We start from the raw sequence: 24,225 nt of genomic DNA on the forward strand, positions 1-24,225 counted from the left end.
CCCGCCTGCCGGGAGGTGGAGATGGGGATTGCCCCACGGAATGATCTAGGCAGCCTGGCTAGCGCAAGCGGTCAGAAGGCGTCCGGGGGCTTCTGGGAGCGGCTTTCGGCACGGGAGGTGGAAGGAAACGGATTTCACCGCCGCCTGATCTTCTCATCTGTCTCTCTCTCTGGGGACTTTTGGCTCCTTGCAGCAGGCGAGATTGAGGAGAACATCTCCAAAACTCAATGTCATAGCGGTCCACGGGCGGAGCCGATGCCGAGAAGCCGATTCTGAAGTCAGTGGAAGACGGCAGGGAAAGAGGAGAAGTCCCGAGAAGTTGAAAGAACCCGGAGCTGCAGAAACCCTCCTTTTGCCTTGAAGCCTGAGGCGATTGCGAAATCTCGCAGCAGGTGCAGCGGCTAAGAGAGAGAGACCACCTTCCCTCCAAGCGCAGCTACCGCCGCCGCCGCCGCGGACTCGAAAGATAAGCGAGAACGCGCGCCGAGATCACCCGCTTCGTTTTATAGAGAACGAGAAAAAAAAACCCTTATCGCCGCGGGAACAGAAGAAAATAATAATAGTAATAATAATAATAATAATAATAATAATAATAATACTTCTATAGCTGCAGAAAAAAAGAACATTCCAATACTCGGGAAGCCGATTTGGACCCTAGGTAAGTCTGCGCTGGCGAGAAAGCGGAGAGAAAAGAGTACCTTTCGCTCTGACGAGAGCGCGCGCCAGAAAGAGAGGAGAGGGTTGCTGAAGGTGAAGTTGGCGCCGAAAGCGAGGTGGGCGGGGGTGGGGCAAGTGAGAAAGTTGGAAGAGGATGCGCGCGCCTGTGGGAGAGGTGCAAAAAAAGAGGGAGGGGGAGGGGGGATGGAGTTACGCGCTCACCGGGGCGAGGAGGGCCGGCTACGGAAGGCAGCTCGCCAGAAACTTGACTTTGTGGGTGCGTAAACCCCACGGGGGTTGGGGCGGAGGTGGAAATTGGCTGAAAAGGTGTGGGGAGCGACGAATGGAGGATGTGCGGCCGGGAGAGGAGCGAAGGATGCCGGAGGTGCCGATGGGGTGGTGGGATAGAGTTTAATATGGAGGGGGCGCATATCCTCTCCTCTGCCCTCTCCTAAATATATCGCAGCTGGCGAGTCACTTGGACCTCTGACGGCCTCGCCGCAGCCTGTTCCTGGCCTCGGCCGTTTGCAGGGTAGAGCCAGAAGTGCTCTGAATTGAGCCTTGGGGAGCGGCCTTTCCTTCCTCTTTCCCGGAGCTGCGTCCCCAATTACCTGCCTTTGCCGAGTCCAAGCGCCCCGTCCTTTCGCGGCCGGGTTCGCTGCCTGTAGGGGGCAGTCTCGTTTCCTTCGCGGGTGGAAGGCTGCAGCCGAACGCGGAGAGGGGACTGGGGGCCGACAACCTCAAGGGGTGAGAGGCTTCTTGTGAGGGAAAAACTCTAGGGGGAGTAGGAATGCGGAGCTGGAGGATGGAGAACATCCTGTTCTGGCCTTGGGTGCTGAGGCGAAACTTCGCTCCTTCGGTGGCAGAGGAAAAATGGATGAGGTTGCTGGAGGGCAAGGTTATTCAGGGTAAATAATATAATAACACACCGGCCCCACCCCAGGTCGAAACGGAGCTTCAGAAAAAGGATACCGTATTGTGCTTTGCGCTAAAAAGCGCAAGTTGGTGGTTATTTTAGGAAGAAATGAAACCCCATCTTTGAACTTCAAGGAAGTAGGACCGGAAAATAGGTGATTCCTGATAAGTCTGGCCATGCTAAACCAAGGTCGCTAAAGGAAAAGGAAGAAAAATGAGAAAAGTTGTCTGGCTGGCTAACAGTGGGTCAAATGGGGAGTTGAAAGAAAAATAGTTTTAAACGGGGAGCACCCAACGTTTTTTGTTTTTTTTTAAGCCAGGCAAAAAGTTACTTCTGAAAATCTTGAGTGAAATTTGCCAGCCTTTCACTGATCATTGAAAGGTATTGGTTTTTCTCTCCGGAACAGCAGAAAAGGGAGCAGAATATGAAAGATATTATGGCCAGAAGATTAAATATAATTAAAATGAAAAATAGGGGCTATATTTGGTGCTTATTAATGCAGGATTTAGTTCTGGTCCTTGGACAAAATGATAATGGAAGGACATATATTTATGCACATACTGAACTGGATCAGGGAGTATAACCAAAACCAAGTATAACCAGGACATATATTTGTGTACATACTGAAATGGATCAGGCAGTATAACCAAGACTTTAGGGAGATGAAATGTCAGGTGCAATTTGACTTTGCTGACATTCTTCAGCTGTGCTACTGCAGTAATCAACTCCTTACTATCTGTTTCTTCTTATTGCTATTGAGTCTTAACATCATTTGTGCTTCTCAGAATACTTGTCATGTAGGGTATTTATTATTTTCCTATTAGATTTTCAGGCTAAGATAACCAATGATAACTCTGCCTTGCCTTTTTATCGCAATTTTAAACTACAATAATTGTGTGGAGAGAGATTAGTGACAGTTATGATTCTAACATTAAAAGTGAAGTGCGAACGCCTAGTACGTGCTAATTGCTAAATAATGATTCATGTAGAATAAATCAAATAACAAAACAGAGATAATGAATTGTATGTATGTGGCCTGCTTAGGCAAGCATTCAGACCTATTAAAATATTTTCGTGCCACAAAATTCTCCTTTCAAATTGAGTTAAAGAGGATAGAATGATTCATGAGCACATGTGAACTATTGAGAACATGATATGGAGATGTTTATAAAGGGCAGCCATGGGAAATGTTACCAATTCACAAAATAATAATTTACCAGAAAGAATACAAATATTGTTAGTCCTCCCCCCCCCCCGCCCCCAAATGTCCCATTTGGATTCTCTCAATGACCCAGCTTACCTTTTTTTACATTCCAGGCATTTTTCCAAAAAAAATCCCCACAAAGCTACTGCAGTTAATTAATATTATTGTTTTCTAAGAATGTCTTATTAATTAAATTTATGTTTTCCATCTCTCAGTCACTTGTTCTTTAGCCCTTTTGCCTCATGTCATCACATTATTCATCTTGCTTTGAAATATGCACATCAAATTCTGTTTCGCAACAGTGTCTAGAAATAAATAGGTCCTCACTATGACTAGTATTGCCAATTGAACTTTAGCCTGTATACATTCATTTGCAATTGTTTTGTATGTGAATTATTTTATTTCCAAGGAATAAAGGTATAGTTTTCTTCACTTTCCATTTTCATAAATGGTTTAGGCTAAAAAAAAACCTGCATGCTGTACTTAATACAATACATACAGTCTCTTTGCTCATAATTCTGAAATACTAAAATATTATAGAACTTGGTTGATCGAAGCAAGGAAGTGTGCAGAAAGAGAGGAACATAGTGTATAACACATAACACGTAGGATTAACACATTTAGCCATAACACATAGGATTAAAGCTGCTGTGCAGTGAAGGAGGAACATAGTGCACTATCATGGTCTTGTTAAGCTAAGAAAAATGTCATGGGGCACCCTTAGTAGGGGGGAAATAGTTGCCCCTACCTGGGATCAGATTGGGCACCTGGCTTCAAGCTGGTTAATACTGATTTGGTAGTGGACAGGTGGGCAATTTGGATTATATCACTGAGAACCTATTGAGAGAAAACAGTGAGGTCTTCTTAGGAATCTACCCAGCCAGATTTCAGCCTGTAGTAACTTCATTGCCAAGGCTGGGATAGTGTTGATCTACTGTGATGTGTTACCTGCAGCAAGGATTGCTATTTCAAATGTGAGTGGATATGAATATGTGTTCAATTAGATAGTAGGACAAGCTAGGAATCCTTTTGGTGGACTACTTGCTGTGCCCTTCCTTAGGATCCCTTCCTATGTGACTAGACCTGGTTGCTAGACTGTAGGTAGAGATTTCCCCCTTGCCATGTGTTGGTACAGGGAAACGTCAGTTTCCAGGTGGAAGGGGCTGAGTCTTGTAATGCTAGGAATTTCATTGGCCTCTATGACAACCGAGAGTCAATCCTAGGTTATATTGGCTCCGATGCATGTAGACATCACGTATTAAACTTAGGTTTTACATCTGATTACAATTGTGTAATCTGGTTATGGATGTTACTATTATCTGCCCGTTGCCGTGGACAAATCACTTACTAATCCAGATGCCACCTATTTCTTCTGCAGGACCTGACCCATTTAGATGCCTTCTTCCTCTGGTCAATCCCCTTGTTTACTGAGAACTTCCATGAGATAAGGTGGCAAAAATAATGTCCAGTGCATAGGTAGAAAATAAGGTAGACTAAATTTTACTGAACAGGGGTGTATGTCCCAGTTTGAACATACTTTATGGCAGACGTGTCAAACATGCAGCCCACAGGCCGGATGCAGCCCGCAATAGGCTGAGAGTTGTCCCACGGGGTTTACCGGAGACAGCAAGGGACTGGCCCGTGTTGCCCTGGCCTACCCCAGCTACGCTCACCCAGTCGGCCTCAACAACCAGGCCACGCCTACCACAGCCCGCCAAAGGCAAACAAAATCCTGATATGGCCCACAATGGGATCGATTTTGACACCCTGCTCTATGGCATACATGTTTCTACTTTGTTTCTGCTTTTGCTGATTATCATCTGGTAGCCTTTTATGGGTAGTTAATTCCCTTTTGGAAAGGAGCTACCATCTGTCCTCTGTGACTAGTTTGCTCAATATTTTGCTTTAATTTTGATTGTATTTGAGATCTATTGAGGAATTTTGCCAGGTTACTTCCATTTCATTTTGGCCTATTACCTCTGAGAAAATAAATAGGGTGCTCTCTAAAATGTCCTTGGATCCTTGTTCTTCTTGGCTTCTTCAGAAAGCTAGGAACAGGAGGTGATCAGGTTGTTCCCTGGATCTTAGAAGCTGCGAAAGCCTCACTGCAGGATGGGTTGATGCCTGCATTCCTTAAAGAGGTATTGAATTGCTCCCTCTTTAATGGGCCATGTGTAGATTTGCATCTATTAGATAAGTGACTAATATCTACCTTTCTCTTCTTAGCAAAGATTATAGAAATAATGGTTTGCTATTATCCCAACCCTCCTCTGTCAGGATTCAGAAGTAGGTATGAGACAAAGATGGTATCAGTTGATTGATGATGTATGTCAAGACCATTACAGAACTAGTGTGTGCCTGTCCTGATCTCTTTGGATACACCAAACATGGAATTTTTCTGCATTGAATGAGGATTGGGAACTTGTTTTATAGGCTTCTGCTCCTTCCTCAGTAGCTGGTTCACATCAGTGGTGGTTTGTTGTAGGATTTGGCCCAGTGGTTGCTCTACTGGATGCAGCAGGATCTTTCCCACATTCTTCCCAGTTATTGAACATTCACATGAAGCCACTATGGGAGCTCAACTGGCAATATGAGATTGATATCATAATTATGACCTGTTGTATGTTGGAAATATTATTAAAGTCTTTTTCCAATGTCTGGAGACTATGAGGGTCTGGATGGGAGAGAACAGCTTAAATTGTACCCCAGCAAGGTGGAGCTATTTTTTGTACATGAATTCCTTTATGTTCTCTGTTTTGTCTTGGATGAGGGTTGTACTGCCATAAAAGCATTTCTGTGATATAGGGATTTTCTTAGACTCCAGATTTCATCAGGAAGTGGAAGCCATGCCTGGGGGTGAGGGTTTTGCCCAGTTTTGGCTGGTATGGTAGGATCTGATTACTTGATGGCGAACCTATGGCACACATGCCAGAGGTGGCACACAGAGCTCTCTCTGCTGGCACACGTGCTGTTGCCCCAGGTCAGATATCCGTGGCGTTTCTTTTGTGAGCTTCTGTTTCCCTGCAAACGACGAAACAAAAGCTCACGGAAAAAAAGATCTTAGCTCTTGCTGTGCTGCCAGTGCTGGGATGCTCTGCCTCCCACCAGCCAGCTGGTCTTCGGGTCTCTGTTGCCCATGCGTGCATGTCCATGCATACGTGCGTTCACCTTTCAGTTTGGGCATGCGCGGTTTAGATGGATAAAAGGTTCGCCATCACTGACTTACGCCATGTCTATCTAATTGGTGTTCTGAATCATACTATGTATGAACCTGCCTTTAAAGGCTACCTGGAAGTTTTAATGGGTGAAAAATGTTTACTCTGGGCACATATTATGCCTGTCTTGTGGCCTCTGTACTGACTTACTATCAGCATCTAGGTGCAATTTAAAGTGCTAGTTTTAACCTATAAAACTTGTGATGGCTTGGATGCTGGGTTATCTGTAGAACCACATTTCCCAAAAGAATTGTCGTGCCACTTTGATCATGCCAAGAAAAGTAGTTAGTTAACTTTCATTTTTGGGAGATTCAGGGGTGGGTTGCTGCCGGCGTTACTGGCTGTTCGCTTTGCATGCGTTAATGCTGGTTCGCTCGCATGCACGCATGCCGACCATGCATTGCTTGCGCATGCGCAGTTGCCTGTGAATTGTTCTCTGCATGTGCAGAACATTATAAAATGCCTAAAAAACATGCTGGCAACAGTATGGGTGACCGGGGAACCAATTTAGGGACTGGGCCAGCCTGCTGTGCCTACTGGTTCAGCGACCCACTCCCAATTTCCACTATCGGTTCACCCGAACTGGTGCGAACCAGTAGCAACCCACCTCTGGGAACATTAGGCTAAAGCCCAGAAGCGTGGTTTTCTTTTCCTTTTTTTATTACATATTTTTTATTATGACACTTTTATATAACTCAAGGTGACAATCACACCTAATAATCCTTCCTCCTCCTATTTTCTCCTTAACAACAAGCCTGTGAGGTGAGTTGGGTTAAAAATGAGTGACTGGACAAAGTCATGGAGCCAGGTTTCATCCCTAAAAGAGGACTACATCTCAGGTCTCCTGGTTCGTAGCTTAGTGTTTTACCCAATACACTAAACTAGTATTTCTTATGAAAGGGCCTGCATTCTGGAATTTAAGGAGCTCAGATCAATAATACTATCTGTTTCCTTAAAAAAAATTGAAAATAGATTTTCTGGAGGCTTTCAAGTGTTCTTTTTAAGCCTGTTTATAAGGCGTTTGTCTTTGGTATCATTGTGTTTATTTAGTATTGAATGCCATCAAGAGTATTTTTATGATTCCGCTGAGTCATTTTTATAATTCTGGTGGCTTATAAATCTGAAAAATAAACAGCTCTCCAGACCCAGTTAAAAAAGAATTGGTATATAGTATCTTGGACAAGATTTTAGAGATATACATTTGAAGTCACAGCTAAATACACAGCTAAATAAATGTACTTGAGGGTGCATTTTGTACTTCCTGGTGGTTAATACAATTTAAAATCATTTGGTATTTCTGAAGTGTATATGGTAACATTAATTATACACCATTTACCTTATATTTTCTACCACATTGAATGTACAATATTTTAATGCTTTACCATTTAGATCTAGAAAAAACTGAAATTGTATATTGAACCAAAATGTATATTGAAGTCAGATTTTTTTTCAATCTCACATCCCAAAAATCTTTTTGATATGTAGTTTGCCTTCTTTTTATGTTTTGTGATAGATTTTATTCATGTTAATTCTTGGAAGAAAGTTTAGGAATATAGGCATTTGGAGTAATTATAGCTTCAGTTGTACAAATAGTTTCCTTTCCATTTTCATAAATAATTTTGCTTGGCCATGACTAAACATTTGTCTCATATTGTAGATGCTTCCGACACACGTAAGAAAAAGAAAAAGCTCCTTCTCTTTCAAATGTACAGAATGTACATCTTGTTCTATTCCTTTACTGTTTCTCAAATAAATAGGTACATCATTACATATTTGTAAGGACCTCTCTCTTCCATATCTTTGTGAAATTTAATCTTCTACCTTAGCCATGTAATTCACAAAAAGTAGAACTAGATATGGCATAGAATTGACAAAAGCCCAAGGGAAAAAATGACAGGAAAGGTGATACTGAAATAGGAAAATAAAGCCAGGTTAGTGTGGATACAGGAATGGAAAAGACTTTGAATAAAATGAAAACATTGAATAGCAGTAAAGAGGATATCTGGGAAAGGAATAGTTTTCCATCTAGGGGATTTGATGTTGTATTGGTTGTACCCCTGAAGCTTGAATATTTCCAAACCAGAGATGGGTTGCTACCAGTTCGCACCAGTTCAGGCAAACTGATAGTGGTATGTTAGCCTGGGTTGCAGAATCAGGAGCAACCCAGGCTGGCCACGCCCCTGAACCAATTCCCCGGTTGCCGCTGCCATTGCCAGCATGTTTTTAGTCCTTTTTTGCAGAACATTAAAAATTTATAGGCAACTGCATGCATACACGAAGTGAACCGATAGTAACACCGGCAGCAACCCACCCCTGTTCAAAACAGCTGTCATTAACGGGATTTGGATAAATAGATATATAAAAATATAACTCCTCCTTGGTCTTAAAGGCAACTATGTCTTTACTTGTTATATTTCATAATTATTATTAACATAATCATAACATGTTCATAAATCTCTGATTTGTTGCATTCAAATAAGAAAAAAACATAATGCCTTGGTGAAAATTATTTCCATTCTTAAATTCCCTTATTCTTAAATAGCACTTCTTTCCTTACGGTAAAGTCTAGCAATTCTTGTATGCATAACAAAACGGAGCAAAAATTGAACCGAACTAGCCAGTTTATCTTGTGGTAAAGGCACCAGTTTAGAAACCAGGAAGCTGTGAGTTCTAGTCCTGCCATGAAAGCCTGCTGGGTGACTTTGGGCCAGTCACTCTCTCAATCCAACACACTTCACAATGTTGTTGATGTGGGAACAATAAAAGAAGAGGAAAATATTACATATCTTCCCCTTATTTATAATAATAATACAGGTGGGATATAAATAAAATAAAAAATAAACATGGGAGCGTAAACTATGGAGATGGAAAGATGGTTTGAATCTGGTTGTTTTTGAAGTCTGTGCAGTTATACAAAGGAGTTGGGAAAAATTTGTTCAGATAACAAGAAATCTGAAAACAACAGTAGTACAAATGGTGTCACTAATCACTGAGCATCACAGAAGATTCAAACAATGCTTATCTTTGTCCCTTAACCAAAACTTTGATATATTCAGAAGCAAAAGTGTCAGAATGTTTATTAATCAGATATACTGGTATAATCTATGTAAAAAAAGAAATAATTGATTTATTTGATTTTTTAAAAGTCTACTATATCTAGTTTGATAGGTTTTATCTTTTTAAACTTCTTTTCAAAAATTGCCTTCAAAATTTGCCTCAATTGTTATTTTATGGAAAATTCACTAGCAGCTTGAAACCTTGCAATGGAATTACACCAATACCAACATTTTTATTTTTTCCAAAGCCCCCCAAATCTGTTCTTATCCAAACGTATGGCTTTTAAAATTGTTAGTTGGAAAAGCTCCTACCAAACTTTTTTTTTAAATTCTTTGACTATCATAGACTCACACAGCTGTCCCCCTACTTCGTCTAAGAAACAATATGTTTCTTTGTCAGCATTTGGAAAGGAATAGCATAATTGCTTCTATTGTTTATGATCACCCCGGCACCCCGCTGTTGTCTCTGCCCTTACATACTAATGCAATGGTTTAAAAAAATGGGAAAATCTCTTTGGCCCAGACACAAGAGTAGGCAACTAAATGCCTGTTTCTGCATTAATGAGACATAGGTTGCTGATTAGGACAGAGGACAAGACTGATTTTGAACAAGGTCACAGTTTCAGTGTTTGGCATCTCCAATTGAAAAAAATCAAGGGCTAGAAAGACCTCTGCTGGAGACCTTGGATAATGACCACCAATCCAATACACATGGTATGCAATGCTGCATCCCTCTAAAGGGGTATTTGGCCAAGGTACCCATAAATTTCCTATTTATCTTTAAGAAATACCATAAATGCTTATTAGCTAATAAAATATAGCTGTTTAACTATGAAGGTTATGGCTTTCAATAGCTACTAATCATTTAATCTGTTTAGTTAATTCTAATTTAAAGACATTGGAATAGGCATTTACTCCAGCTAGCTCTGATTTTGAACTATATATTAAAAACAGTAAGTGTGATAAAATGAAATAAATAGGAGCATGCAGTAAAATGGATGCATTCTAGTATTCTACATCAGTATCTCTCAATTTTCGCAACTTTAAGATGGGTGGACTTCAACCCCAGAATTCCTCTGCCAGCATGAGGAATGGCTGGTTAAGCAATAATTAATCTGAAATTAAATGAAATATTTCATAAGATTTGGCAAACTTAATGAGAGGGCTGTGTGAACATGGTAATTGCAGCAAGCCCCAAAAGTAATTTCCCTCCATTTGTCTCTAAGGATTGCTCCATTTAAGAGGTATACATCTAATTTGTTAATATACAGCAGGAATGTCAAACTTGATTTCATTGAGGGCTGCATCAAAGGTTGTGTTTGACCTCGGGGGGCAGCTTGACGTCACTCGTGTTAGGGGTGCCTGTGGTGACCTGAGTGCTCTGCCAGTGAAAACAGGCTCCTGATTTCCGTTTTCTCCTGGGATGGCCTCCTGCAACCCTCTGCCAGTTAAAACAGATCTCGGGAGGGCCGCAGGGTCCTTCACTGTTTCCAGGATGGCCCCACGGGCTGGATTCTGCCCACAGTCCTTGAATTTGATACCTTTGGTATACAGCACCAAACAAAGTCCAGCTTACTTTCATTTTCTACCCTTAGGATGGCACCGCTATAATGAGGGGTAGTCAACCTTTTTATACCTCCCGCCCACTTTTGCATTTCTGTTAGTAGTAAAATTTTATCACCGCCCACCGGTTCCACAGTAATGGTGATTTATAAAGTAGGGAAGTAACTTTACTTTATAAAATTTATAAAGCAGAGTTACAGCAAACCCCTACCGCTCACCATGAAAGCTGGAACGCGCACTAGTGGACGGTAGGAACCAGGTTGACTACCACTGGCTATAATGGATGAGGCAAATGATCTTTTTGCAGACCAGCAGTGGCATTATATGTTATAGATGAGATCATTTGTGCCTAGTCTTGAATTGAAGTTACCTCCTACTACAATCTGAGTTTGAGGATGATTGCTAATCTGCTTAAATCACTAATTTTCTAGCTCCTGTCATATTCCTTTGCTCTGAAATTTTACCTCTCATATAGGTAAGCAAACATTTTTAACAGCACATTCTTGAATAGAACTAGTTTATTACAATACAATATGCCTTCAGTTTGATGAAACTGAACTTTTTTTTAAAACAAAGTTTTATTGGTTTTTTTATATTTTACAAAGGGAAAAGGTAAGGGAAAGGTTACAAATTTTGGCAGCTGCGAAATACGGTAGGTGCACCCCCCCTCCAAACTCATAGTATACATTTGCATAAAATTCAATATTCAGTAATAACATATAGTCAGTGTGGTAAATTCAATTGGTAATTTCGATCAGTTTATTTCAGGTGACTTTTCTTACTCATTTGTGTGATCTGAGCTTTCTTGATGTCGCCCCATCTCCCCCCGCTGGCAGAGCTCCGGCCCCTCCCGTGTCTTGTATGTCTGTTGAGGAGTCTACTGGTTTTTCTAGGAGTAGTTTGTTTTTCTCCATAAAGGCCTGCGCCTCTATGGGTGTATTAATTCTAACTCTTGTTTCCTCCCAGAATATTAACATACCTTCAGGCATCAACCATCTAAACCACACCCCCTTCTGGTATAATTTATTCGCCAATTGCGAATAATGTTTTCTTTTTCCCCTCACTTTCTTGGGGATCTGTTTCAGGATGGTTATCTCCTTATCTTTGTATGTCAAGGCTTGCCCCCTTTGTGCATTCAGGATTTCATCTCTTGTGCTTTTCCTAAGAAATTTAATGTGTACCTCCCTGGGAACATTGTGTGTTCTAGCGTAAGCTGAGTTCACTCTATAGGCCAGGTCTATTTCCCACCCCATCTGTTGTTTCTCCTTCTGAATATACTCAGCCAAAATGTTTGTCATGATGTCCCTTATATTTTCATCATCTGTCTCCATCACGTTTTGGAATCTAAGATAAAAAGACATTCTCTCAAACTCTATTTTCATTTGTTGGGTGTCAAGTTCTTTGTTTCCCTTCTGCACACCCTCTATCCCCCCCTCCCTCATCTCAGCTGCCCCATCCTCCAAAAGATCCAGTCTCTGTGAGTTCTTATTAATTTTATCCTGGTTCTCTTTAATTTCTTCTTTCATCTCCTTCAGTTGTCTCTTTATTTCCTCTTGTCCCTGTAGAATTTGCTGGAACATTTGATGAAACTCCAGGTCCATAGATTTAGGTTGCTTTAAGGCTGTTAACGTTGATTGTGTATTAGGACTGGAGGTTGCAGGTGTCGGGGCAGAGGCAGCAAAGCCTGACTTTCCAGGAGGTGGTCTTTTAGATGCCATTGTTTATAAAGTAAAGAGTCCAGTCAGTATAGAGAAGGATCAGTCAGAAGGGTAGAACAGCCAGGAGAGTCCAGGAGACAGAGGGTCCAGGCAGAGGGGAATTTTCTATTCACCCTGGCAGAAGAGCAAAAGTTTTTCACTCCAGGGAGTTCAAAAACAAACAATCCACAAGAGAATTGTCCGAGTAGCATGGAGACAAAGACCGGAAGCCTGAGGTTTGGAAGGTGGAGTCAAGTTTCACATTTCATAAAGACAACGGAAGTGTGCCATCTTGCCCTGCCAGCTTCGGGTTTCGAGGCAACAAATAAAGTTTTCAAAGTTCAAAATTCCCAAAGCTTCCAGATCTCATTATATTATAAGTTTAGGTCCAAAAATCCACTTAGTAAGGGTGTGGCATCTTTGGTTTGGCTCTCCCCCTCCTCCTTCCCTTGGGGCTGAGAGCACACTTGTTTCCAGCCGCTTGTCCGAGGGGGGGGGAAATCCCCCTCCCCTCCAGCCACGCCTCTCCAAGTCAAGCCGAGAAATAAAGTTTGCACAACTGACAAATTTTAAAGTTAGTAATGGGAATGGAGGAAGTCTACGCCTCACCGCACTGCCGCCGCATCCTTCAGCTTTCTTTATCTCCACACAGCCTCACAGCGAAGATGCTGGAGCGTCTCCCCTTCGTGCTCCTCAGTGCCTGGAGCGAAGCGGGGGGGCCCCGCCGGCCACCACCGATCCAGGGGTCCCCCCGCCGCGCCGCTCCTCCGGCAGAACGCCTCTGCAGGGCGTCCTGTGCCCCCCATTGATGAAACTGAACTTGACTAACTCTTCGTTTGGTCCATCTCCATCAAAGACCCTATTGCATTTAGTGAAATTGCAGTGTTGATCAAATATTAGTTCTTTCATCTATGTTGCCTATAAAAAGCTAAAATCAAAATTATTGTAATGCTCCAGCATCTAGATCTCTTATCTCTCGTGCTGCAGTTTTCCAGCATAATAAGGAAACATAATGAGGGGATAGTAATTGCCACCTATAAGCATGAAAAAGACCACTATAATAAAAAACAAATGAGAAAAACGGCGTAGAAAGAGCTCAGATATCTGCTAAAGATATTAAGCAATTTTAAATAGAAGACACAGAGAGACATAACATTACAGGAAGTGAATGGTATCTTTATTGTCTTAATAAATGTGTAGCCCATGATTCAGAAAATAGAAAATTATTGTCTCCTAAGTGGCTGCAGTTAGAAGTTGGAAAGGGAGAGATTCAAATATTTATCTTGATCCTTTTTTAAAATAAACATTTATTAGCAATTTTAAATGCAGAGTAAAAACTAACAATAACTAATATTTAGAATGAAAAAGGAGGAAAAAAGCACAAAGACAAAAGTACAGAAATCAAAGAAAAGGAAAAAAAGGATTGTTAAAAAGTTTCAATTTTCTTTCATAGCAGCTACAAATATAAATTAACCTCTTACTCTATGGTTAAACATTGTTTATATTTTATGAATAATCTATTTTATTCTAATCTTCAAACCCAAGTATTGTGACTTCATTTTTTTTTCTGTTTCCCTTAAAAAGTCCCATAAGGGGTTCCCAATCGTCATTAAACTTAGGCAGTTTAATTATAAATTCCCTACATTGATCCAGATTTGTAGTTAGTGTCCCAAAATTATTTTCTGGCACAGTCATTTCAATTTATGACCAACCATAGTACTGGATTAAAAGTAAAACAGATGAGTTCAATGTCTCTCTGATCTGTACATAGTAAGGAAAAAAACCTTTAAAGGACAAAGCATTTGTATGCCAAAATGATATCCATTACAAAACTTTTGAAGATCGAACAAGGAATACATAAATTATCAGAAAATGCCTCATATGAGCTTTGCTCATTTATAAACATGGAATTCTGGGAGTTGAAGTCCACAAGTCTTAAAGTTGCCAAGTTTGGACACCCCTGCTTTATAGATTCTTTGTCTGCCACTTGCTGTATTTCTGGCTAATTCCATCAATTATTGTAGCTTTTCAACTTGATAATGACTGGAATGCCTGTCTAATTTCATCTCGTACTACAGGTCTTGTCAGTAAGAAATATCTCATAAGGTATCTGGCTGTTGGCATCTCTGTTCCACAGAAATAATGAAATTATGCCTTTTCCTTTATCATTAAAGTAATCTGCCTCCAGCATCTCCCTATATTGATGCTACTCTGTATAGCTGCTTGTTTTCTTTACTTGGGCACCTGGGCATCTGAGATGATATTGATATTTTGGGATGGGATATATTTTTGGCATATACTCCTGGTATTCTTGGCTTACCCTTCCCATGAACACTGACTCTTCCTCGATGGAATTTGGGGGCAGGGGAGAAGGAAGGAAGGAGAGAGAGATAGAGAGATGTGTTATATAAAATTAACAAATATAAAAAGAAATTATAGATTAAATAATTACAAAAATATTCATAAGTAATACCTTCTGCACATTACTGTTACAATTTTAAATGTTTGCAGTTCTACTAGGCGCTGCTTGGAGTGTCCAAGCATGGTTAACTTCAGCTTGCTGCCCAAGGACTGAGTTTAAATCTTTAGTGTAGCCATGCCTCCAGCTCCCTTCGGAGGTCAGTTTGAAAAACTCAGTCGCCCTAAAAGGATGCATTTGAGATTTCCAGTCCTTGGATATCAAGCTGAATTTCTCCCAATTAGTTTAGTGTAGCCTTTTTAATTCCTTCCACAGTTGTAGCCTTAGATAGACCTAGGTTTTTTGTTTTTTCCCATTGCAAGAGGTTTATTCATCTAAATAGCCTTCCTCATGCGCCGACCAGGCTGCTGGAGCGTTTCCAGCCTCTTGTGCTTCCACGCGGTTCTGGCAGCACTGGGAGGCTTGTCAGCGGCCACTGGCGAGCTTAGGGGCCAGGTAGGGAAGTCAGGTGCCCCTGCAAGCCGTCGGAAGGTCCCTCTTAGCTCCGAAGGCTCTACTGAGCACTCCGTATCACCGACGGCAGCCCGGTGTGGCTGCAAACTTGTGGCAGCCATTTTGGAAGAGAAAAAAAGTGTGCACTTTAAATCCAAGCCATTTTTTTCTCTTTTCTTGTGCTACAGCCTGGTCACTTAGCAGATCGCCGCTGGAAGGGGTGTTGGTCAAGTGGCCGTGCTCTGGGTCTCCAGGCAGGCCTCTTCCTCCCCTGAAGATCTTGATCGGCGGCTACCGGGACTTTGGCTTTCCTGGCCATTCCCTGTCCTGATATTACCAGCATGGATCTGCGAACGCCCTAAGAGCTTCCTTTTGTCGCCATTTTGTTGCTGCCTCACCTGCTAGAGTCATTGCCTCAGGATTTCATCAAAACCTGGGACTCCATTGATTTGATTATTGATCTTTAAAATTGTTTACATTTTCAGGGGGGGGGGTGTTGCTTTTTTGCAAGTCTGCCCGGCATGGTAAAATGTGCCCCTTCTTGTTTTTTACATTTCCAGAATTGATTAGAAATACCATTATATATCCATGATAATTTCTCTGGAGTCATATACAAATGGTGCATCATTTTATAAAATTTCTATCAAATTATAATACAGTGTAATTTCAGTAACTTTATCTAATTCTCTCTCAAGTCAGGGAGAAAAAAAGGCATTTTTAAAAAATAATAAGTAAAAAAAACCCCTAACTTCTGACTTTCTTCAAACAGTTATGAATATAAATTACATTAAACTCTTGTTCTAAAACTCACAGTATTTCTGTGAAGATAAGCAGTTCTAATCATCAAATCTGAAAAGTAAAGTCATTTCTTCCTGTTTCAAGCAAAAAGTCCAAGAGTGATTTTCACATAGAAACAAAACTAGGCAAAAATGTTGTATGTTGTTCAATACCATCAATTACCTTTTTATTTATATTAAATATCTCTCTTAATTGTGCAAATGAAATTTGGGGGGGGGGGCTGAAGGGTACTGAATGTTTTAAAGTAGTGTTCCCTAAACTAAAAAAGAACAGCCAAATAAACAATAAAAACTGGGATGAAATGTAATTTGTCATTTCATATCTAATCAATTGTACTTTTTAATTATTTTAGATGTTGTCACCGTACAGAGACAGTTTTTAATAACTGCATATCTTGTACATACTCCAGCTGCAATTTGTCCTATTGGTTTCCTTTAAAGACTTCTAATATCATTTTTATTTTGAGTAAATCTGTACTGGAAATATCTTAAGATGACTGATACATAATTTGCAAATTGAGAAAATTAGTTTTCTTGCAGATAAACTTTACAATTGGTATAAGTAATACAAAAACAGGTGTGTTTTTACTTCTGCCATGGAGTGCCGGAGTCCAAAAGGGCAGAGATAGGAGAGAGATAGGCAGGTCAGTTGAGTTCAATGCACCTGTGATAGTAAGCATGGGAGGGTTGTCAAGTGCCCACATTTTGATGACTGCAATATCTGTAATTTCAGGGACTAAGATGAAGTTTTGTTCAGTGCTGCCATTTGAATGGTCATGATCAAATGATGGCACCTTGAGGACTATCTGAATAGATATAGCTATTTAAGGTGTCGTTATTCTTTTCAAGTGTCTAGAATAAACTATCACGTCACAGTATATTTCTATCTTGTTGCAAAGTGAGATAGCTTTTCTGAGACATCTTCTTACATTCTTTTTTCCAAAATAAAAATAGTGTAGATCAAAATACTTGTCAACTCCTATAGAGGCATTGCCTGTGAGTAAAGCCATGCAATCCCTACACCAGGGGTGTCAAACTCAATTTCATTGAGGGTTGCATCAGGGTTGTATTTGACCTTGTGGGGCCAAGGTCAGCGTGGCCAGGGTGGGCGTGGCCAGTATGACATCACTTGTGTCAGGGGGGCACCTGTGGTGACCCAAGTGCTCTGCCAGCCAAAACAGGCTCTCAAGCTCTGTTTTCAGCTGGGATGGCCTTCTGCAATCCTCTGCCAGTGGAAACGGAGTTTGGGAGGGTGACACGTGGCCCTCATGAGCTCTGTTTTTGCTGGCAGAGGCACCGTGGGTCTGTCCTTTTTGTTTCCAGGGTGGCCCCATGGGCCAAATTTAAGCACCCTGCAGGCTGGATCCAGCCCCCGGGCCTTGAGTTTGACACCCCTGTCCTAGACTATAATCAGTGAGGTTGATTCAAGCACTTAGACTTGTTTGGTGAGCCCTGCTAGTTGGTTTGTGTCAACCAACAAGTGTCAGGAGTTTCAAATAGATTCTTCCTCTTGCAATAGATAATTTACAAACTATACACAAATCAAACAACTAGGCTCACTTAACAAGTCTAAATGCTTGAATCAACCTCACTGATTCTAGTCTAGAGAGTGCATGGCTTTACTCATTTTAGTTTAAAAACAAAACAAAACATTGAAGTTGTTTTGCTGTTTTCCAGTTTTAATTCACTGCCAGTCACCCAAAATCAAAGAACAGGATGGCCATCCCTATACATGGTTTAAATAAATAGATAAATAATAAATAACACACACACACACACAAACACACACACAATGTTCAGTCATTTATTTTATTCAAAGTACAGAATGGGATGGATTAATTCTGACTTTGGTGCTAGGAGTCACAACTCATCTTCCCAATTTTGCTTTGAATCAAGCATTAATTACTCTAGTAGTAGTTCAAATGGAGCCCACTGTGAAACAAATTTAAATCTTTATAGCACATTGTTCACCTGTGAAAGTTTCCATAAATACCCTGTTTCAAATATATTGGGGTTTTCTTTTTTGTAAATTATAGGAAATGCAAGAAAAAGAAATGTCCTGCTAAGAATGATTTTCCTTTTGCAGATTACACTTACACCTTCTTTACAACATGTCCCAAGTGCCATTTGCACGAACTGTACAAGTCCTTTGCTGTAATAGTTACTTCTCAGACTGATAAAGTTTCAGAAGACAGTTCTGTAAGCTCCTATGTTATCAATGAAGAAAACCATTACTTTGCAGGTTGATAGAAAAGCTGTTAGTAGGAAGATAAAAAAGGCTGTGCCCTACTGTACTTTGGAATATATTGATTTATGTGGGAAAAGAATTTAAGTTACTGGAGTTCTTGTCACCCCATCCCTTTCTTATCAATCAATCTTACTGAATAGTTTTTGCAAGAATCGTCTTGGAGAAGTTATTTTTAGTTCAGTCAGTTGCCAAAGTATCTACCAGTAACTTAAAGGTTCTTCGGAATTGTGTACCTTTAGCGACTACCCAATCACAGCACGTACATTTACATTGATTTAAAGTGTTTTACTTGCATTGGGTAAAGAGGACTTTTTGTTGGGTAATAAAAGGAAACATTTGGGAAACACTTGCCCAGAAAGCTTGGGTCCTTTTACTTGACATGCGAGCCCAGCAAACCACACCTGATAGATGAAAAGGCATAAGACTGCAAGTTCCAAAATGGGCCCTACACCTCTTTGGAGTGAAGCCCCCTTTTACATGGTTTTGGAAAGCATTGCCATGAACCAATCATGGCAACATATATCCAGTGGTGGGATTCTAATTTTTTTACTACCAGTTCTGTGGGCATAGCTCGTTGGGCGTGGTGTGGCTTGGTGGGCGTGGCAGGAGAATGATACTGCAAATCCCCATTCCCTCCCCACTTCTGGGGGAATGATACTGCAAAATCTCCATTTCCACCCCACTAATCTGCTGTCCAGCTCTGTTCTCCTGTGCAGGGCAACAAAAGAAGACCCATCCGATCAGCTGGGACTCAGGAGGCAGCGAATAGCTTGGGGGCAGGGCCAGTCAGGTGGCATTTGCTGGTTTTCTGAACTACTCAAAATTTCCGCTATCACTTTGGCAGAACCGGCTGAAAATATAACCGGCTCTGCATATATCGCTCTAAACCAATAATCAAAATCAAGATTTTTGTCTACATTTCAGTAGTAATAGTAACATACAGGTAATCCTCAACTTACAACAGTTCATTTAGTGACTGTTTGGCAACTGACTCATATTTATGGGATTTGCAGTTTCCTGGGGCCATGTGATCCTCTTTTGCGATCTTTTGACAAGCAAAGTCATTGGGGAAGCCAGATTTACTTAATAATTGTGTTACTAACTTAACAAAACTGCAGCGATTCATTGTGGCAAGAAAGGTCATAAAATGGGGCATAATTCATTTAACTAATATCTCACTTAGCAACAAATGTTTTGGGCTCAATTATGGTCATAAGTTGAGGATTACCTATAGTTCAACCAAAGGTTGCAAGGTATACTGAGATCACAAGAATATATAGTATAATGTATATAAATCAGTGGTGGGATTCATAAATTTTTAACTGGTTCTGTGGGCACGGGTTGGTGGGTGTGGTGTGGATTTGTGGACATGGCTTGGTGGACATGGCAGGGGAAGAATACTGCAAAATGTCCATTCCCTCCCCACCCCACTATCCTGCTTTCCCGCTCTGTTGCCCTGTGCAGGGCAACAGAAGGTTGAGCCAATCAGCTGGGATTCAGGAGGCAGAGAATAGATAGGGCGGGGCCAGCCAGAAGTGGTATTTGCCAGTTCTCCGAACTACTCACAATTTCTGCTATCGGTTCTCCAGAACTGACTGAATACCACCTCTGATATAAATCACATAATAATAATATCAAAAGTTTACGATCTTGTGGGGCCATATTACTATAACTGTCCAGCGATGCATGCAGCCTATGGGCCATGAGTTGGACATATGTTATCTAGATGTACAATGATTTAGTTTAATTGCCTTTCGAGTGTCCTAGTAAACACAAGTACATGAAAACTAAAGTGGGGACTTCAATGGACATACACATCATTTACAGGGGGAGGACAAAAATCCCTAATGGGATTACTTAAACTACCAACCGCTTCTCCCAACCATTTAATGTTTTCTGGATGGACTGTTGGGAAAATAGCCTTGTTATTAACCTCTCAAGATTGCTAACCTCAATCTCATTTTTTACGTTTAAATAAAAACAACATTATGCATTTTAACTACAAAAAACCCTTTAATGCTCTTTAATTTTTCAGTGGGTTTCCAAAATCAAAATTTATAAAACTTGGGAAGAAATTGGCACAAGAGTTTATTCAGTACTTGGATTGCTTGTTCAGCCAAAAATTGTTGTGGAAAAAATTCAGATAGACCAGGAGTCAATGTAGGCTCAATCAAACATTTCTCTATTGCTTTTTTCTCTTTTTTTAAATCTTGTGCCATGTTGAGGGAGACCCAAAATCCAACAAGCTTCTCTTCATAACCATTTAAAGTCTAGAAGGATCTTGCAGCGTTTGGCCATTGAACTGTATATTGTATTGTAGTTCCAGCTGCTATGAAAAGACCCCACTCTTTCCACAAGGTCTCGTGCATATACAAAAATCTAAAAGTATGCTGAAAATCAGTATAAATATTCAAAGGCAAAACATGGAAGTTGCAATCTGAGGGTTGATGTTTGGTGCATGTGTGGAGAGGGGGGAAGGGTGTCAGGGATTTTTGCAATATAAAATTTTAACCATGTTTTTGTTGCAAAACAAAGACAATTTTACAGTAATATTTTATTTCAAAAACCCATTTCAAAGCTATTTCACTCTATCCTCCCAACAATTATGTGACTAAAGATTGACACATAAAAAACCCTTCGTTTCGGTCTTAGTGAAGGGATCTCTATTTCTGATGTTTTAGGATGCATCCAAGAGGATTATATTCTCGAATTCTACTCTGTTCACCTTCCATTTCGCACTGTGGGTTGTTTCCTGTTTTCTTCCTGATCCCAGAAAATCCAGTAATGATTTAGAGGTTGGCAGATGCTGGTCTTGGCATTTGCCGGAAGATAAAAACTCATCAGTGCATCACAGGTGAATCTACGATGGTCTTGGTGTTAACAGAGAGTCAGGTGCTGAGAAAAACCCAGCATGCTTCACCGGTGAATATATCCTGGTCTTGGCACACAGATGCTGAAGCCTCGTCAGGCCAGCCCTAAATGATTAGATAATAGAAATGGACCTATACTTGTTCCTGATGACATCTTTGAAGATTAAGAATGTAGCCCTTCCCCAGCCACTTTGGCCTCATTTCATCGCTTTTTTTGGTGCTTTATGTTTGTATCTCTGGCCTCATTCTTATGCCAGCCCAAACACCCAACTTCAGTTTATTCAGTGACACACTCATTCTTCCTTGCAGGGGACATTCACACATCTCTCAGCCATTCCCTTTACATTTACCAGTATTAAGTCTGTTGGCTGATGGTTCAGGATCAGTTTGGCAGATGCAGATGAGGCCCCTTGGCCCTATTCTGGCACCAAAATAGTCCAAGAAAGCTTGAGTCCTTTTACCTAGTATGCGAGCCCAATGAACCATATAAGGTAGGTGGAAAAATAATAAGACTTTCTATCTGTAAATAAAAAGTTACCCAGATCAAGCTCCAAAATGGGCACACTTCTGCTAGAAGTGAACTCCCCTTTTATATAATTTTGAAAAAGTGTGCATAGCTCAACCAAAAGTTACAAGGCATGCCAAGACCTTTATCTTATCAATAGCATTCCAACACTAAAAGCATTCCTAAGTAACCTGGTATCAGGATCTTGTCTATCACCTTAGTGGACAGGCATTTTGGAGCACGAAGGCAGATGATCGGGCCTCCATCTATTGCTATCATCCCTGCTTAAGAAAGCAGGTCAACCAGTGCACTGGTGGGATTCAAATTTTTTTACCACCGGTTCTGTGGGTGTGACTTGGTGGGTGTGACATTGCTTGGTGGGCGTGGTAGGGGTAGGATACTGTAAAATCTCCATTCACACTCCACTCCAGGGGAAGATTACTGCAAAGTCCTCATTTCCTCCTAATCAGCTGGTACTCAGGAGGCAGAGAATAGATGGGGGCGGGGCTAGACAGAGATGGTATTTACCGGTTCACTGAACTACTCAAACTTTCCACTACCAATTCTCCAGAACAGGTCAGAACCTGCTGAATACCACCTTTGAATCAGTGGATAACCATGCCAATAGATACAAAGCACCATCCCCTGAAGCTATTACTATATGCTAAATAATAATTAACATATATGTTAAAATAGGCTGTCCCAGCACACTAATCTTGGCTTTCAATCAGGAATGACAGCAGTAATGTTCATTAAAAACTTAGCAGGTTTTTGATTATTCTAACAAAAATATAATAATTGAGAAAATTTCATTAAAGTTTCTACTGTTTGTATTGCGTTTTTACTGAAATACCATTGTTTTCTTTCCTATAAATTATCAGTTAAGTCTTGGATAGACTTGAAAATGGCTTCCGTGAAGCCCTCGACTGCGTATGCAATTTGAGAAATGTGTTCCATAACAAAGAATTTGATAAAGCATTGTAATACAGACAAACATACTCTTTTGGTTTAAATTTGGGCCATTTGTCCTCCTCCCCTCCAGAGGGAGACAAAACCTGTCTGGTTTTATGAGCCTTTTTTCTCCTTTCAATATGGCATCTTGATGCTCTCTTCTAGAGTAAGGTCTCATGTTTAAGGCCTCCTGGTAGGCCTTGATCTCTGCAGTAGCAATATCCTTATTTATATCTTTGTTCTTCTCAAATCATCAGCACAAGTAGATGATTAGGTTTCATTTTCTCCCATAATTTTGCTTGAATGATTGCTGACAAGTCTCTAAATTAGATGATTTCGCTGCCTGCTTCTTCCCTATACCAATTTTTCTTTTGGAGGGGTTTCATATTAGGAAGTACTTCCATTTTGTTATTGCTGCATTATTAGTAGCACACTGCAAGCCTCAGCAGGTAAAAATATGGTTATGTTCTTACGTTTACATGCCTTTTTTTCTTCTGATATAGTAATATTTCCTTTGCTCTTAAATGATAGTAAAGTAAATAGGCTCAGTTTATTTAGAACCAATGGCAATGTAACCCTGTTTTGGATGATGATGATTGTGATTAACAGGAAGGTTTGATAGTGGTTGGCTCTAATTTGTTTGAAGTCATGTATAAAATACTATTATGTTGAGTTCTGATATCACAGAATCATAGAGTTGGAAGAGCCCAGTCAGGCCCTCAAGTCAAGCCAGTGCAGAATTTATTTATTATTTCTACTTTGCAAAACAGTATTTTAAAAATATCTTTCTCCCCCACCCCACTCCTCTGAAATTTGTGAAACAGATTAATGGATATATTGTGGAATAAGTTGTAATAATGAACAGCTAGTCATGAAGGTGATAGATAGGCGTACGTAATTTTACTTTATAACTCTGTTTCTCTTCTTTGGAGAAGACATATATTTACATATTTCTTTTTTGGAGTAATATGTAAATATATGTCTGTTGATCTAATGAAACAGCTTTTCCTAATTTTAACTTATTGTGGTTTTATGCAATTGATTTTTGTACTAAGCTATGTTTGCTTAACTATCCTTTATTGAATAAACTAGAGTTGGTTGGGTTCATACATCATTATAAGCCAAAATTACATTTTCACTTAACATGATATGGGAATCGGTCATTGATTAATTAGTCTATATTTTTGTACTCTCTTGTTTCTAATGCATAAATATATATTCCTTATATTTTATTTCATAATCATGACTAGCAATACTTGCTCTACATGAAATGATATAAATTGTAAAGGCACTTTAATCCTCAATTTATGTTATCATACAACTCAATTTAGAAATTATTGTGAACATTTATTAATATAATGAACATGAAAATTAAAAATCAATTGATTTGGCTCTCCATTTTCTGTCTTTTTCATACACAATATAACAAACATAGACAATTTTCTTTTACCAGAATCTTAACTACTATTTAATTGGCCTACGCAATGTATTAAAAATGGTGCTTCCTTTTATAGGAGAATATTTCAAATAATTAAATAGATTCAGTCTTTTCAAGTCTCACACTGTTGCTGCGGATTCTGCTCTCAGTTGTCTCTATGTTCATTTTTATTTCTTCCCAGGAAGGTGGCAGCATGC

General features: G+C 40.2%; 1 protein-coding gene across 5 annotated transcripts in view; it reads left to right on the plus strand.

Annotated features, from left to right (window-relative positions):
- The window catches only part of UGT8 (UDP glycosyltransferase 8), a 59,302-nt gene continuing 35,077 nt past the window's right edge, over positions 1-24,225 (plus strand). The window contains exon 1 of one of the 5 annotated variants that reach the window (XM_081960238.1): positions 1-658. The gene's annotated coding sequence lies outside the window, so the exon portion shown is untranslated. Of the gene's footprint in view, positions 659-862; positions 935-962; positions 985-1,304; positions 1,405-22,751; positions 23,040-24,225 lie in introns of those variants that run through there. The other 4 variants (XM_081960237.1, XM_081960240.1, XM_081960241.1 and 1 more) reach the window with 4 other exon arrangements.

Source organism: Natrix helvetica, assembly GCF_964273705.1.
Source record: "Natrix helvetica genome assembly, chromosome: 7".
Lineage (NCBI taxonomy): Eukaryota > Metazoa > Chordata > Lepidosauria > Squamata > Natricidae > Natrix > Natrix helvetica.